This window comes from Battus philenor, unplaced genomic scaffold, assembly GCF_028537555.1.
Source record: "Battus philenor isolate CCGP_79_NKW_IND1 unplaced genomic scaffold, ilBatPhil1.0.hap1 SCAF_3, whole genome shotgun sequence".
Classification (NCBI taxonomy): Eukaryota; Metazoa; Arthropoda; class Insecta; order Lepidoptera; family Papilionidae; genus Battus; species Battus philenor.
In genome coordinates this window covers 2,476,411-2,493,629 of record NW_027181693.1, presented here as the reverse complement: position 1 = coordinate 2,493,629, position 17,219 = coordinate 2,476,411, and the positions used below count along the sequence as shown (strand labels likewise).

The 17,219-nt window shown below is 33.1% G+C and overlaps 1 protein-coding gene across 1 annotated transcript in view; it reads left to right on the top strand.

Moving 5' to 3' along the window:
• The first annotated feature begins 11,613 nt into the window (after positions 1-11,613).
• The window catches only part of LOC137926525 (uncharacterized), a 50,041-nt gene continuing 44,435 nt past the window's right edge, over positions 11,614-17,219 (top strand). The window contains exon 1 of the mRNA XM_068770145.1: positions 11,614-11,635. The gene's annotated coding sequence lies outside the window, so the exon portion shown is untranslated. The remainder of the gene's footprint in view (positions 11,636-17,219) is intronic.

The window sequence follows — 17,219 nt, the reverse complement described above, 5'->3', positions numbered from 1 at the left end:
TGCGTTTCACAGTACCACACTGCCATCGCCTACCCACCTGCCAAGTGTGGTGATTATGGTATATCCCCCATAGATATCTTTGGGGGATACCTTTTGCCTTACAGTGGACATAAATGGGTTGACGCGACAATAATTATCTAAATTTTAAATTATTATTCGTCCATTCATCACCGTCATATCATAATTTCAGCAGTTTATTGCTGGACATAGACATTATATTGTATTGTATATTGTAATAATTCATCAACCCATTGTATATTATTTAAAACATTATACATTTTTTTATTTATTTACTAGCTAACCCAAAAGAAGTTTGTCTTACCTATGAATTATCAATTCGAGCAAATGCTCGAATATCTAAATTTAAACTCTAATCTAAATTTAAACAGAACATTATTTTAAAATCATAGCGTTGAATGATGAACTTTTTCTTTAAAAAATGTATTTTATATTTTTTATGCGTAAATAATTTTGATCCTTTTTCAACAAGGAAACAGGGGATGTACAATTGGCCATGAGAAAAAAATAAATTTCCAACATTGAAACAACTTAAGGACTACTAACTTGTATTTTTTTCCATAAGAACCTTCCGCGAAGTATTGGTAAAGTTACAAAATATTTATGAAATTTTGTAAAGTCGTTTTCAAGTTATGGCAATTCCAATGAAATTACTTATTCATTTTTATATATAACTTGCTATCATCTACCCACTTCGCGAACTTTATGAACTGTCCCCACCACTTCTTTTGTTATGTATAATATACAATGAAAAAACTTCTATTACATTTCTGCGTCCACGAGCCAAGGAGTGGCCGAGTCGAGAGATGGGCGGTGCCCTGGGCTGGCGACTCGCCCGCCGACGTCCTGTACGCATACCGTACAAGCCATTGCCAAGAGCAATAACTTGCGTAGCAATTCTACGAACATTAATTTTCATCGATACTTATTACATGAAGTATATTGAACCATTCATATTTATAGTACATTTATGTTAAATAATAGTGACTCTTCATTTTGAGGTTTTACTTTAGGAGTTTACTTTATATACACTTATTACACATTTACTAAAAGATTTCGATTGGTTTATGTGAACACGGTTTACTAATTTAAATTGCCAATTGATTTTTTTAACATGAATAGACTTAAATGCTTAATCACAATGCGGAATTTATAAAATTCACAATTTTTATAAATTCCGTGTCACTCATATCTCGAAACGACAGAGGCGCCATCTGTCGAAAAATGGTCATACCAACAAAAACCGTGGGTTCATGAAAACGACTGCTAAAAATCGTCACATGATCAAATGTATAGTTTAAGATTCTGAAGAACATTCGCTGTTTGCTGACAAATCACAGGTTGCGGGTAGTGCATGACCGGTCATCGTGGCGATCTCTGAGGAAGGCTTTTACCTTGCAGTGGGCTTCCATGAGCTGAAAAAAAGAAACCGTATATCCAAATAGCTCTTAATTTTCTCTCGTTTTAATTAATATTACTTAACACTTCAATATTATTTCTAATTGTTCGTTTGCGTTTAAAAAAGATCATTGTAGTGGCATGCAATTAAAAGTTCTTTTTATCTGCTTTCCTCATTCGCCGCTTGGCGGGTGGGTCCCTGTATAGCCTACGACGCGAATGTATTGTCGTTGTGGCCACCAACTCACACTGATATAATACTTGACAGCATTGCTGTTCCACATTAGCCGTAGCTAGTATGACAATTTTATTTCATATATTTTATTATCATTTTAACATACGATTTATTAGTAAGCGAAATCTAGCAACGAACCAACCATACCATTTGTTAACATGGTTAACAAATGCTTAACAAACATATTCGGAGTAAACAAACACATTAATTTTATATTATATTCGAAGCTGTACAGAAAAATAAGTATTAAGTAAAATCATCTAGTCTAGATTTTTGATAAAAGTGTCAAAGTAGGTATTTAGATCTGTGTTTTAGGTATAATTGTTACGGAATCAGAAAAGTACTGGAAAAAATAAACGAAGTAACTAAAATAATCAAACTTTATGGTTTACCAATATATAAAATTATTTTTTAATGCAATTTCTAATAACGTTGAAAAATGAAATGTTAACAAGCGAAGAACTGGGATAACAGAATGGATGTTCAAGCTGTTGAGGTGTCGCAGTGGTATGCTTGGATTTAGGATTTAGGATTGCTTTAGGATTTAAAGCGCGTTTGGTACCCTTGAAACTTTAAGGATATCATTATAGGAAAGCTCAATTTATCTCTATTTTTATATTATTATAAACAATCATTCAATGAGTAAATAAATAAGAAAAATGAAAAAAAAAACTTTTCGATTTAGGCCTTTAAATGCTGCAATATCGAATAAATATATTTGCTAACGAGAGAGCACGATAGCTTCATCGCTATCAGCAGTTGGCAGTGCTCTAGTTTTAAACTCCCGGCGGACCTGGCCACTCGAACTCTTTGTCCGACGGCAAATATTGCCAAAACACTGTAAAATGATCCGGAGCTGTATTAAATTGGATTCCCAGTATATTGCAGGCGCTTTGATTGTATCTAAACCACATACCGCTTCAATACAGTGATGCGCAGAACGCTTTGAGTAACGTCATTTGTTCGTGCCTGTACTATTGGTACGCATTCCAACATTTTTATCTGTACTTACAACGTACTACGGGCAATATTTAAATCCAATTGAAACATAATTTAAGGAGCGCTCGGAATATAAGAATATATAACTAGTGTCTTGCGAAACAAGCTAATAGATACGTAACTGAAAAAAATCGTTACAGAAAGTTTCTTCGAATGTTCACGTGACAAAAAGCCATTTGAACCTATTTATCGTGTGAAGCTTTTCGTAACGTTTTTTCTGCTTTTGGAGCTTCGAGTGTTTTTTTTTTTTAATTGGTCTTTTAAATGCGGTCTTTTAAATAAATTAGAATCTTTTGGCGAATTGCATGGGTATACACAAAAAAGATATAAGGACCAGGGAACTTTACCTCTAAATGGTTTGGTGGTTTTTTAGTCTGGATCTAATCTTTACCTTAATAATATTGACAAATTTCTCAGATTTGAGAGCAAAAAGCGCCTAGCCAAATCTAGTTTACTTAGTTCAAGAGTCTCCTATATTACATATATTGTTAGATTGGTGCCCATATGCCAGCCGACTTAAGAGTATTAGATATATGGCATGTAGTGACACATCATCATATCATCCTAAACTCGTTTACTGCTAGAGATAGGCTTCCACCATAGATTTTCAATTAGTGGACCCGTTGGAAGCTGCCTGTATCAAGCGATTTCTGATGTTAAGGTCGTTCAATGCTGGATATAGGCCTTCATAGATTTCCAATAACACTGGTTAGATGCCGTCGTCATTCAATATCTCTCGAGGACCTTGAAGAAGACGTCTGGTCAACTGCGTTTACCGTGCCACTACCACTTTAGTACACTTTTTTTTTTAATAATTCTAATTTGTATCGCTTGTGTTTTTTTTTACAATATTTTTTTTTCCGCTTTTACTAAACGCAGACAGTTGGGAGAGGGTTGCCGCTATTTGGTACGGATCTTTCTTCTCCCAGCTGCGAGGCACGACAGCGTTTTATAATTTTTTACAATTTTTCTTATACAATTTTCTCTTATGGGTAAATACAGATAAAATTTATACATATTAACGTACGTAAAATACGATTTGGAAGTTTTACTAAATTATGTATTAGTTAGTACATTATTTTAATTCACGTCGCTGCCCAAGCGCTACAGACCGTTAAAAGCCTTGAGATTTAGGACAATGTGCCGGGCCAACTCATCAAAAGATTCTGCTGTAGATTTTTTCTAGAGTAGGTCCGGTAAGCTGAACGGAGGTATATTAAGGTTTTCACATAAGGTCACATGGGTAAGTCTTTTGGATGCGAATCGGGAGCAGTGTCTGAGTAAGTGATGAAAAGTCTATACTGTGGAGTCGTCACAAGTCTCATTATCGAACTTTAGTACACTAGACGGAGAATATCAGCCGATGGATGCACCTCCCCCAAAGACCGTCACGATGACTGGACCTGCTGCTTGCATCCAGCTACTTTCCGCGGCCTTAACTATGTCGTCGGTCTACCTTGTGGATCTTACTCACGCCGTGTCTACCAGGTTGTGGTCGTCACTCGAGAACCTTTCGGCCTCAACGGCCATCGATTACACGAGTGATGTGCCCCGCCCTTTTGACGAGTAATTCATCGAGTTACGTTAATGATGTTGATTCTTCTGCGGATTCGTCATTTCTACTTCGATCTCCCAGCGGAACACCTAATGCATATGTCTATGCTAATTCTATCTTTACAGATATTCACCCTGACCATTTTTTATGTTTTTTTCGAATTGGTTTTAAAGTACATAGTAATTAATTTTCAAGTATGACTTTCTTGATATCGTCGAATACATTAGTTAGGTTTCATAACACGAATGGGAAGCGTGGTAAGTAGAGCAGAATAAGGTATCGCGGGAAGTCGACGAAATTTTATTTACGACCTCATATCCAGCTCGCAGTACTCTGTATGCAAAGCTTTCGTGTTATTACGTCGTATAAAATTCTGTCTCCCGATATAGCAGTGGTAATATCTAGGAGCAGGCTGTAATTAATACGTATGTTATAAAATAAAAGTAAATGTAGGGTAAAACTAAATGTTTTGTTAATTTTTTTTTAATTTTTGAGTATTTCTTTTTGACAGAAATTTGTTGTTTTTTCGATTGAAAGTTTCTAATCCGCTCAGCCCGAGTACGGAACGATCTGCGAGCTTTCTTATTTCCCGAGAATTATAACCCAGATCTTTTTAAGTTAGGAGTGAAAAGATACTGATACTGCGTGCTTGATTATTGACCACGTCATCGCATTCCATTAGTGAAATTATAAAAAAAATCAATAAGGTTTTGTCAAAAAGATTAGTGAAAAGATGAAGACGCATTATTTTATTTACTATAAAAATACTTTTCATTAGTAAAAGAGAGATGAATCGCATAATGTTTGTTCTCTTGTCACAAATAAATATAGTTTTTAAAGATACTAAGTTTACAGATAAGTGCTACTTGAGTATGAAATTTAATAATGTGTTAGTGTTTGCTTATATAATTAAATTATTAATGTATTCTTTACATTTATTACCTCTCATCGTCATTGAAAAAATGTACTTATTCTGTTTTGCAAACAGTTGTTTATCAAAAAGTAAATACACGGTGTGACTATAATGAAATTAAAAAAGCGATTATAGCAACTCATATTATGATAGCTATTACAATAGCTATTTTTGTATAGAGAGCTATGGAGTTAGGGAGATATGGAGACCTATTTTATAGATTCCTATACTGCAAAATCTAAAGATCTGTGCCAAGAATTCGTTATTGTGCCGATGAAAGGCATCCGGGTAGCGCTCACACAAATAAAGCATAGATAGCTATTTCTTTAACATAGCAATGAATAGCTAAAGCTTTACCATGTGTTTATAAGATAAGTCAAAATTTTTGAAATGACGTTTATTACTAAAACATTCTGTTCTATATTCTGTTGTGTCTTACTGAAAATCTATGGCCAAGCCTATGCACAATAGTAAACATCCTGCGGCTGGAATGTTGACGACTAAAACTTTTTTAGAACATGAGTCGAATTTGCAAATGCCACTTGAGCAACAGTAAAAGACAGATTTCTTTAAAAATTACAATAATTTAGAATAGTCACCTTTTTTTAAAAAAAATCGCAACCGTTATATTGGAACTCCAATATAGTTGAAGAAATTCGTTTTTTTTATTTGGAAGATTTTAAAAAAGGGTGTACATTTAAAAAAAGGTTGTCATACATCGTAAAGGATGATTTAAATGTCCTGTATATGGGAGGTTCTTATCACTGCCTCACAAAGCACTTAAACCTTTTTATATACAGTTGAACGGCAGGCCTCTCCTAAAAGGTTAATGGAGGAATTTTTGAAAAGCTTTCATTTAAACTTTCGTCATTTATGTAAAATTTAAATAAGCATTTTAAGCCTTTTTTATTTATTACCTTTTTATGTGGTCAGAAGCGTATGTCATTAATAAATATTCGGTTTGCGAATAAAATAACAAAGTTTATAATAAGTATATATATACATATAGACACTATGTATTTGTGTATATATACACGTATATACATACATATATATATATATATATATATATATATATATTTATTTGTATGTACATATATAACGCCCGTGCTGCACAGGCGTTCATATTTATCTTTTACAAGTTAAATAAGAATTTTTCCCTTCATCACAAAGCGATATAAGGACTCAATAGGTAAAGTGACTTGTTATATTTCCAGTGTGAAGGAATAATATGGACAAGTCATGTTTATTTTTTGCTTGAAAAAAAGATGATAAATAACCTTGACTAAAGAACACTAATTTCGGCTTTTGACATTTAGTTTACTTTTAATTATAAATTTATTACAATAACTACTAATATACTGACTTTTGTAATTATATAATATAATAAAATAAATTAATATAAAATTCATTCATAGTTGATTTTAACAAACCGAAAAAAATATTCTATCCAAATATTTAGCTTTAAAGGCTTTAGTTTGAAAATATGCATCTGCATGATGAATGTTTCATCAACCCCTTCCGGATGAAATTGTGTAAAATTAAATTTTATCTTACCTTTACTCAGCAAAAGAAAGTATTCGACTAAATTTGAAGGCTCTAAATCCAATAAGTAGGTAGATAATATAAATAACAACAATAAATTTGTCACCTCTTTTTTTAATAGCTTCTACGAATTTCACAGGCATGTCCACATTAATATATACGTTTGAGATATTTTTCTGTTAATCGCTGAATATCATTATTACTAAATTAGTTTCAGGGATCTATTAATAAAATTTTGTCTGGAATTTAAAAAGTTGGATTCGAGATAATTAATATTAGGTACTAGAGTGGTATAGATAATATATATCTACCATTAAAGCCGACTATAGTTTTTAAAATGTGTTAGGGACATGAATATGCAGCTATTTAACCCGAAATAACCACAGCTTACGAATTCATTCGCCGCTCTCGGAAAAATAGTTATTAAAAAAATCTCAGGATTTCGTTGGAAATTTAAAAGGTACGCTAACGAGAGCTGAAATAAGAAATTAAAGCGCACGCGGACCGCACCATTAACCCAGATCGCAGCACTCCTCATTAAACCGCCTTTTCTCAAACGACTTTTTTATAGTCAACGAATACTTTCGAGATCACGTGCAATCTACGGATTAAAAGGCTGAAGTAAGACTTACATGTAAAAGTTCAGTTTTCCACTCCAATACTATATTAACACGAAATTTTTTCGACCTAATTTTAACTGCCCTCTCGGGCATACTGCATTTGTAGATTCTGCGAGTTAGCGAGGATGCGTTTGGCCTAAAATCTCTTTTCATCGTCATTGAAACCATAGATCACTGCTGAACATACACCTGTCCTATCGATTTCCAATTGGTCCAGTTCGAAGTGGACTTCATCGAGCGTCTTTTGTGTAACAAGGTCATCTGTTAACTTTGTGGGTGGACATCTCGTCTCGAATCTTGAGCTCGGTCTTCTGCAGAGAGTTTCATCTGATTGGAGGTCCTCCTAACTCTTAGATTGTTCAGTCATACGGTCCATGATTTACCTACGCTCATGGGCGTACGCTTCGCTTTATGAAGGATCATACACATCGATAATACCCGTTAAGGTATTACTGCGCAAGTGGGCTCGAAAGAACAGTGCCGCAACTTAGTCGGTTGCTACTACCTGGCTAACTTTACTAATGCTTTGTGCGTTAGTGATGGAAGAAGAAATGGCAGAAGAAACTCTAGCAACATTTCTCTATAGAAAGATCGGCGGTTGGTCACGGTAATAGCTTAGCAACTTTTGACACATTTTGCAATAGGCCACGGTAACTGAATTAAAAGTCTATTCAACAAGATCAAGTTAATGCTTCAAAAATATCTTGACACGTGAAAACAACTCATGTAAGAAAAGATTATAGAAATTACGATTAATATTCGTAAGTTAATAAAATAAAGTGCCATGTTTGTCATGTTGTTTTTATAATTATTTCGTATGTGTAATTGCGTGTGTCATTATGGTGTGAAATAAACGATTATCTTATCTAATGTAACTTTTTAAATTATTTACGTGATAGTAACATTAAATGAGTTTATTGTAAAACCGTATACAGTACAATACAGTATTAAAAACGTATTGAAACCGCCTCCATTGTATTTAAAATTAATTTGATTTAAATATTAATCAGAATATCGGATCTCTGGATTTAACACATAAATAAGGCAATATTCATAGGTTTTATGGTGTATGGTCTAGTTTGTTTAAATTTAATTAGCGACAAAGCCACTATGCGAAATTTATAACGGCATAGTTGAGCGCTTTGTTACTCGCAAAGTAAACATGGAAATAATCCGGGCTTAATGCCGGGAACAGTGGCAAATATTAAAACATCCCCCGTGCGCTGCAATAAAGCGATGTCTGACCGGAGACGGCCGCCCGCGGACGGGCGCCAGTGCGCGGAAAATTAGGCCGCGTGCAATGCGGCGCGAGTGTCAAGCGATAGCGTATTTTTAATTTATTAATCATATTTACACAGCAATATACAGCGTTACTTTTAAAAAAACCGGCTTAAGCATCGTACATCGATCCGTATAGAAATTATTTAAACACGGTTATTGAATCGATGAAGTTTGATGAATGTATAGCTCATTTATCAGCTTTAAAGCTTTTGCACCTATTTTCAATTACGCTGTATAAAGCGATCACTAAATAAATATAAATTATATTTTGACTTATAACTGGCAGTACAAAGTCAGAAATGACATTTATGATAAAATATCAAAAATTTGTTTCTGAAACCATTGATTTTTAAACAGCATGTGTCATATACTAATTGACAGCAATTGAGCAATGCATTCATCCATTCAAAGTTTTATACTGTAAACAATACTCTTGTATATATTAATAATAACATTAGGCTGATCTTCGCTAACTTAAACCACAACCAAAATGACTACAAATATACGGTTTGTTTTTGTCCTTTACATCTCTCTGTGTATGTTAAAAATCGTCGTCTACATACCCCGAGGTATTTTCATTACGTTAAAGTTCGTGCGACGGGAATTCTTTGTTTATTAATGTCTGAGAAAAAGGAATTGTTACAGTAAACCTTTCGGCGAGTGTGCTTATATAATACAAGAGACTTTTTTAAGTTTTAATTTTTTTGTTGGGTTATATATGAGAACAACGTGAATATAAGTGTTGACGTTATAAATTATTCAACTAATTTTTATGTTTAAAATAAAAAAGTGATCTATAGTTTAAAAAAATAATTTGATTTTTCTTGGACTTCACATAAGAACATCTCTACCGTTTTAATTAACATTTTTCATAAATTTCCTATCAGTTTATAGAAATTTCATTACACAGAATGATTGGATATAGATGTAAAAGCTCTCATAGTCATCTTTTACTTCGATTGGAAAGATTTTTGTTTGTATTCATTATAGATAAATAGATAGATAAACATTTGATCTGTACCAAAATATTAGACATTTTATTATACCCAAAAAATAGATGGGAGAAAGTTAAAACTGACAGGAACACAAAGTGTAGCTTACACTAAAGTAGAACATATTATAACGACTATTAATTGATCAAAATGTTAGTGTGTAAAAGTACGCGCAGTAAATAATGTGTGTGTTATACTTAAACACTTGCCTGCGTTAGCACAACTGCTACCCGTGTGGAGAATGCGCACCGGGTATTTCCTCTTTTAAAATATAAAGTCGGCGTTATACAAAGCAAAGACACCATTTCACTAGGTCCCAATGACATTTACTTAAATTCCAATATCATTCGCAAACGTCTTTGTTTGACGCGGGCCGAAGAAAAGATACCCCGGGTCAGATGCGAAGAGAATAACAAAGTGTTTCCACGTGACGCGGCGTCGTCGCGTAACTTTGAATAATATTCTGGATAAGCACCGCCTTTGACGCGTGATCCGTACGCCAAGTGTTTCCTTACCGAGGACCCTTCGAGAGTGCGCGAAAACTGAATTTCCACTAGTAAAGTGTCGCACTCGGGCTCTTGTCACGGTATCTTGAAGCACAAAGCGCTGCATTTCTCTTTTTACTACCTACTCCGCGGCGCATTCAAAGTTTCCACTCTCTCGGCACTCGACTTGGCGAATTTGCATCTAAATTTAAAGCGCAGTCTCCGCAACAAGGGGAGGATGTCAGGGCTGCATTCGGAATTGGGACAAGGCGACGCGAATTATTCATAATATTTTTATTTCCCATTTCTCCGGTTTACGTGGTACTTTGTTTTGAATTTTCTAGCTATTTGTTTATTGGAAGACAGTAAACACTTTTATATTGTACTTCGTTTATAAACATTTGGCCTGGCCATGGCTACTTCAACTTGTTTACTTGTTTACAAAATTTAATCTAATTTGTTTTGTTATACTCTTATATCAGGAAAAGCAAGTTTATCAAATGCAGGCTCCGTAAATTAATGAGCGCTTCCCGAGTATCAATTGATTTATATCTTTCATGTACATTGTCTTGTCGAACTTTCGCACATACGGGTAACTTAAGCAGCAATTTGCTTTTTTCGCTAAACGAAATAATTACATAAAAGTCGGTAAAAAAATCAAGACGAACCTCAAATGAAAAATAATATTTTAGTAATATTTATTCGATTTTGAACAATTTTTCTTTTTGGAGAAACTTTTTTACTTTGTTTACGTGATTAAATCAATTTGTAAATTAATTGATATCGTCTTACCATCGTCTTATAAATAGCATAATGCACAAGGATAAACAAAAACAATGTCATTACAGATGTTTAAATGATATTTTTTACTCTAATGTTTTGATTAATAATACGTAATGCGTATAATATATACGAAGAATACATTATGTTTGCTTTTATCAAAATACTTTTTATTAGAAGTAAAATATTGCGACAATTACATTTCACTATACAAAATATTAGATTCCTACAAAATTGGAAGAGCATATATCGTGTTTTTCATTAAACGGTTTTATTTAGTTCGACCCGGAATTTGTTTATTTGGGTCAAAATTAGAAATTGAAATTTAAGCACCTTCCCGTTGTCAGATTGATCTGGAATTTGGTACACATATTTAATTTAGATGACAATACAACATAATAAAATCAATAACATTATAAATCTAAGATGGCCGCCGATACAAAATGGCGTATTACATATTTTTCTTTAACCCCCTCAATATGGGTATCAAATGAAAGGGCTACACTAGCAAAACACGATAATTATGTCAAAAATTAAAATTCTAGATGGCTGCCGTTCCAATATGGCGGACTAGGTACATATTTTTCCACAACCACCACAATATACCCATATTTATTATTTCGAAAAACCGTTTAATTTAAAAGTTTTTTAAATGTATTTATAAAGTAATGATGTTCGACAACGTATCGACCTAATTATAAGGGTATTAAATTAGGAATTACTCCTAGTTTTTAGGTATTATTTAATGTGAAATAGTGATATATTTATTTTCTTATTTGTTTCAGGTCTAGAGCGGATACAATGTTGAAGAAAGGTATAATCATTTATGAGTATTAAATGCAATAATTAGTAAGTTATTTATAGATAATTTTTAATGATAATGTATACACAAAATGTAAAAGTATTAACGTACACAAAAGTCAACTTAAAAAAAACACAAAATTTATTCAAAACGTCGAGATTTTCTTGAGTTTCAATAGTATAAATATTTGTAAAATCTTTATACTTAAAAAAATTGCGAAAACATTATTCCAAAAAGACACCAACACATACGACAGTAAACAAATACATGGATGTTTATACATAATACACAATATTAAATAACATACATGAACAAATGCATGTGCACGTATATACAAGCATGCAACTTCTTACACGTAAATTCTCCCACTTTAAAGATATAAGAAGGTAGCTCCTGAAGTATCAATGAAAATCCGCGGCTGTAAATCTCCTGAAAACACTTTAAACTTTAACATTTGCTACAATTTTCTTAGCTTCCTTCTACCCGCCGTCTGAAGTGTTATCGAAAGTGACGTGCCTCGACTCGTATTCGCTCGAGCGTTTCTGATTTATCTCGATTCTTCCCTGCCAAGTGCCCGATCAGCTTAAAACTCTTCTGAAGAACGAAATCACAAATCTTTAAAACCACAATATATACTATTTGAGAAGCATTACCTATTTTATTTCACAAATTGAACCTTCAAATTAGTAGTCATACGGTGAAAAATGTTTCGACAAAATAAATCAATTAGTTTCAAAATTGTACTATAAGTTTAAGAGAAATTAGAGTAATATGGTCTTGTAGTTTAGATTTCGAATCGGAAGTACAAACGTCGAAATCACCAATACACCATATAACACAAGTTTTGTCGCATGAATTAGGGAATTAGAATACAAACTCGTAGATAACTTGGCATGCACTACTATTCCGTAATTTAGTTACAAGTCTAAAGTTTATTACGTAGCAAATGTTTGTATTTAGATGTTAAATTTAATGGATGACATAGTTATTAGTTTAGGTTATTTATAGCAATTTTAACTAGTTTTTTTTATTATTAAAATGGAAAAATATTCATATATTTAGTTTTCTACGCCAAACCACTCAAAATGGCGTTCTGATTTGAGAACGCTGTGGTTTTTGTAATTACTGGGTTAATTAGAGGATTATTTTTCAAACATCATCCTTGTATCAGAACGTAGATTATATTTTTCATGTACTTAATATGTAAACATTCTATGTAGATAGCATAGGTATGGAAAAGCCATATCTCTTACCATTTGATCAACATCTTCATTCTTCATAACAAGATAATTAGGAAGTTTAGAAATATAACAAGACCATTGATTAAGTTTGGACCATTGGTACTGACACTATGTTACACTAAAGATCCTGTCATATTAAATGAATACAGATAAAATAAAACAAAATGTATAAAATGTGACATTTCAAATTAATTTGTGATAATACCAGCTGACCTGAAACACGTTGTCAGTTCATGCCTACGAACAATCAATAAGAACATTAATAAATTAAAAAACTTTCGTTATACTTTTTTGAATACATAGTCTTATTGATTATATTTTCTAATGCGTAAATAATGTAAAAAAAACAACAGGTGACATAAAACTGGCCATGTATAAAAAGTGGATTTTTAAAATTGGTGCTACAAACTCATCGAAAGTCCTTGCAACATGGTAAATGCAAGCTAAATTGGGTATTGTATTAATTTTCCCATAAAGAACCTTCTAGAAAGTATAACGAAACTTAAAAATATAGATGAATGAAAGGGAAAGAAGGACTAGAATTAAATTGGTAAAGTCGTTCTCAATTTATGGCGTGACTAAGAGAATTAAGGATTTATATATTTAAATTTTGGACAAAACAAAAATAGTATTTAAAGAAAATCTTTACTTTCAATACATAAGATCGGTATCGAAGTTCCGTTTAGTTAGTTAGTTTAGTCCATAGCTAAAACATAAATTAACTGTTTATTGCGTTCAATATTAAACGCGCTAATGTTTTGGTTCCATGAGCGATATGATTTTGTATTTCTGATGCTTGGATAGCAATGTATAAAAAAGTGTATTCAGAATATATGGAGGGTACATTAACTAATTATTAAAATAACAACTATTTTTCATACTCTATCGTGATGATCGCCACAGCTGCACGTAGTGTACTATATAAATATTAAATAGGACCGTTTTTATTTTATCACACAGATGAAAACATTATATTTTACATTTTATTTAAAGTACAAAAGAAAGAATATCTTTAATACTACGATCGCTAATTGAGAAAGTGAATGGAAAAATTACAGATGCTAGAGTCACATTATCATCGTAAGAAACGGAATTAAACATTAAACTCGATTGGCTCGTGTAAGTCATTCCACAGGTTTTGCTCTCACTACGCCACAACGTATGTTCAGTGCGAGGTTATTTTATTACTTGTCATAAACCGGATAGCCAAGTTCGAGATCAAACCTCAAATCTTAATGAAATTCGAAAAATTCGTTTTATTTTTCATGAAAGATGTAACATGAATGAATTTCAGTTCTAACTTAACTACTTTCATAAAAACTTCATCGCTTTATTAATGGAAATATTGTTTCTTGAATAGATGTAAAACAACAATACAAGTACGATAACAACTCCAGTATAACACAGTTATCTATTAAAAATTAACATGTACATGTGTTGATTCTTCTTCCGTCTCTATCACGATTCTCTTTCTCTGTTTCTTTCTCTCTCTTTATTACTATCTCTTTCGCTCCGTCATTCACTCCTTCCACCTCGAAAGAACAACTGTCTTCCTGTCAGTTCCTGGAGAATGAGTGGAGAATGGTAATAACATTTTTTCTGTCCAACAACCTCATCAGCACACGCCAAAAAAGGCTGTTTGTTCTAAAAAAGAAGAAGCACTGGTAATCGAATTTTGACGTCATTACTATATATTTAGTGTGCGTAAATAGAAAATCAAGAGAAACAATTTTTAGGTACGTTAGTGTAGAAGGCAATAGGAGTTACCAATAAACAGGAGAGATCCTAAAAGCGAACTGGCAAGCTGAAATAAAAAACAATTGTAATTTTTTTCGTAAGTTATGGCACAAATATAAGTCTGAGTGGTGTTTCGAACTAAATATTTTTTGTATAGAAAAGAAAGAGACGCGGCAGTATTTTAATTGTTAAATTTAACCAACATTATAACGGTAACCATACGGTTTTGGAGAATCTAATAATCCAATAACAAAGCTCAAGTACACCAGAGGTCTAGCAACAGCTCTCTCTCTCCCTCTCTCTCTTGTTCTATAGGTGCTTCTTTATTTATACCCATCAGCACAATTATTCTTCCACCAGAAATTACATGTTAACAAATCAAGTGTTTGCAAATGTCTATCTATGGTATACAGAAATCAACTTTCAGCCATACGCGGTTTTACAATGCAATCACGCTAACATATACGGAGTGGAAGATTATAGATGTAAAAGCTGTAAAGTATTGAACGTACATGCAGATAAATTGCCAGCATTCACAACTTAGAGGCTTTTAATATTTTCTAAAAATAAAATAAAATTGGATCAAAATAACTTTTTACGTAACGTTTCAAAATAGCTAAGACGGCATTGTTCTCACCGCTTGCACTAACAAAAGCTCACTAGCGCTGTTGACCTGAATATATTTCTAGACATTAGCTTAATATCTAACTAGATTTTTCATATATTGAACTGATAATTTGATTACGTTATTTACCTCAGCTAAATGTTTAATCAAACCAAAGATGTACATTTCAATGTACAAAATCTTTTATTTGTAATTTAAAAAATAATGTTACAGTGGAAGTTAAGCAGAGCAAGTACAGCGGTAGAGGATTGAGATTTCGATCGTTGGTCGCGAGTTATATTCCTGGGATACAATCTTATGTAATTTATACTTTGTACATTAATTATATAAAAAATGACACTGCGGTCTCGAATCTATTTGCCAAACGTGGCGATTATAGTATATCCCCTTATAGATATATCCTCACTAGATTTCTGATATGACTCTTAGGAATCAGCTTGCATCCAGTGTCTTCCGAAGAACCCAATAAGGTAATTTGTTCACCTGATTCAATTCCTGATATACGGTCATATTTATTTGGGACTTCTTTAGTGTTGTCCTAAGCTTTGGCTATATAGCCAAAGCCGTCCTAACTTTGGTTCTGTACAGAGAAAAACGCATATGTCAAACATTTAAGTTTTCTCGTGGGCTGTAAAACTTACTTTGAAGACAATGTCCAGTTTTCTCGGACTAGTATTTTTTAAGCTGTTCAATTTCATAAACTCATTGGGCAACTAATTATTATGGTGAGATATAGACCATCTGGTTATATTTGAGTTACCTGTTTAATATGGCGATATTTACAAACTCCAAATGTCACAGAGTCGAAATTTCGTAACTATTCAGGTTAGGTCATTGATGTCAATAACCCAGCTAGGCGTTGAATATTGATTTATATAATAAATTATATAAATATATTACATAAATTTATATAAAAAATATAATCTTAGTAGTAAAATAGAGATTTGTTTGAAACGTGTGAATTTCGTAACTGATTAGTTTTTCGCATCCGCGTTTGGGGCCTTTGGTTGATTGTATGCAGGTGTAAACGCAGGGGCGGCTTGATCTATAGTGCACGGTGTGCAATGCACACGGATGCGCGCTCCCTGAGACAGTTAAGAGCATCGTCTTGGACCATTATAGTACAACAATGATAGTACAGAAGCGGCCAGCCGGCGCGGTGGCGGTAGTTATCAAAAGCGCCTATAAACTTATGGGCGGCTTCTTTTTCGAACATTTTGTTTCAACTCGATTTTACACTTATTTTCAATCGCCTTGTATAAAGCGATCACTATGAAACTTTTTGAATACGACATGCCAATAACTTGGCTGTGCGTAGTCTACAGGGATAAATAGGAAACATTGATTAATTTTATAATATAGTAATCCGAATTTTGAAAACTTCTTGCTATATTATCATGACTTTATTTATTCTTACTGAATTAATTTTGGATAAGGCATACCATACATTAATAGACATAAAATTAGCTATACAAATAATCATTTAAGGCTTTTGAACTTGAACTAGTCATCTTGTATACAATAAATATATTTACATATGCTATTGTTTTAGATATTACCAGCAACATACATAATTAAGGTCGCGTGTTTTTATAGAAGGCCTTTGCCTTGCAGTAGGCGTCTATCGGCTGAAAACAACAAGAAGAAGTGCAGTTCAAGGTTTTCTTTTTAAAAAATTTTCAAATGAAAAAAGTCACATTTTACTTTAAAGAAAGAAATGTATATTTTAAATTGAAGAGCCAATTTTAACGAAATTGATGTTATCCCTTTTTAGTTTCAAATTAATTGCCATTTAAATTATTTAAGTTGACAATGGCAAGGTGTAAGGGGTGTCTGGGGCTCTTCATTCCCAAAAATGGGCTTTTAATTACTCTGAAGTGTCGGCCATTCTCCGAATATCATTAAGCAACTAGAATTCGGGGCCGCGCACTTTTAATTGGCAAGGCGACGAGGAGTTTTGTCCAGTTCAAAAGACCTGCCGTCTCGTTCAATT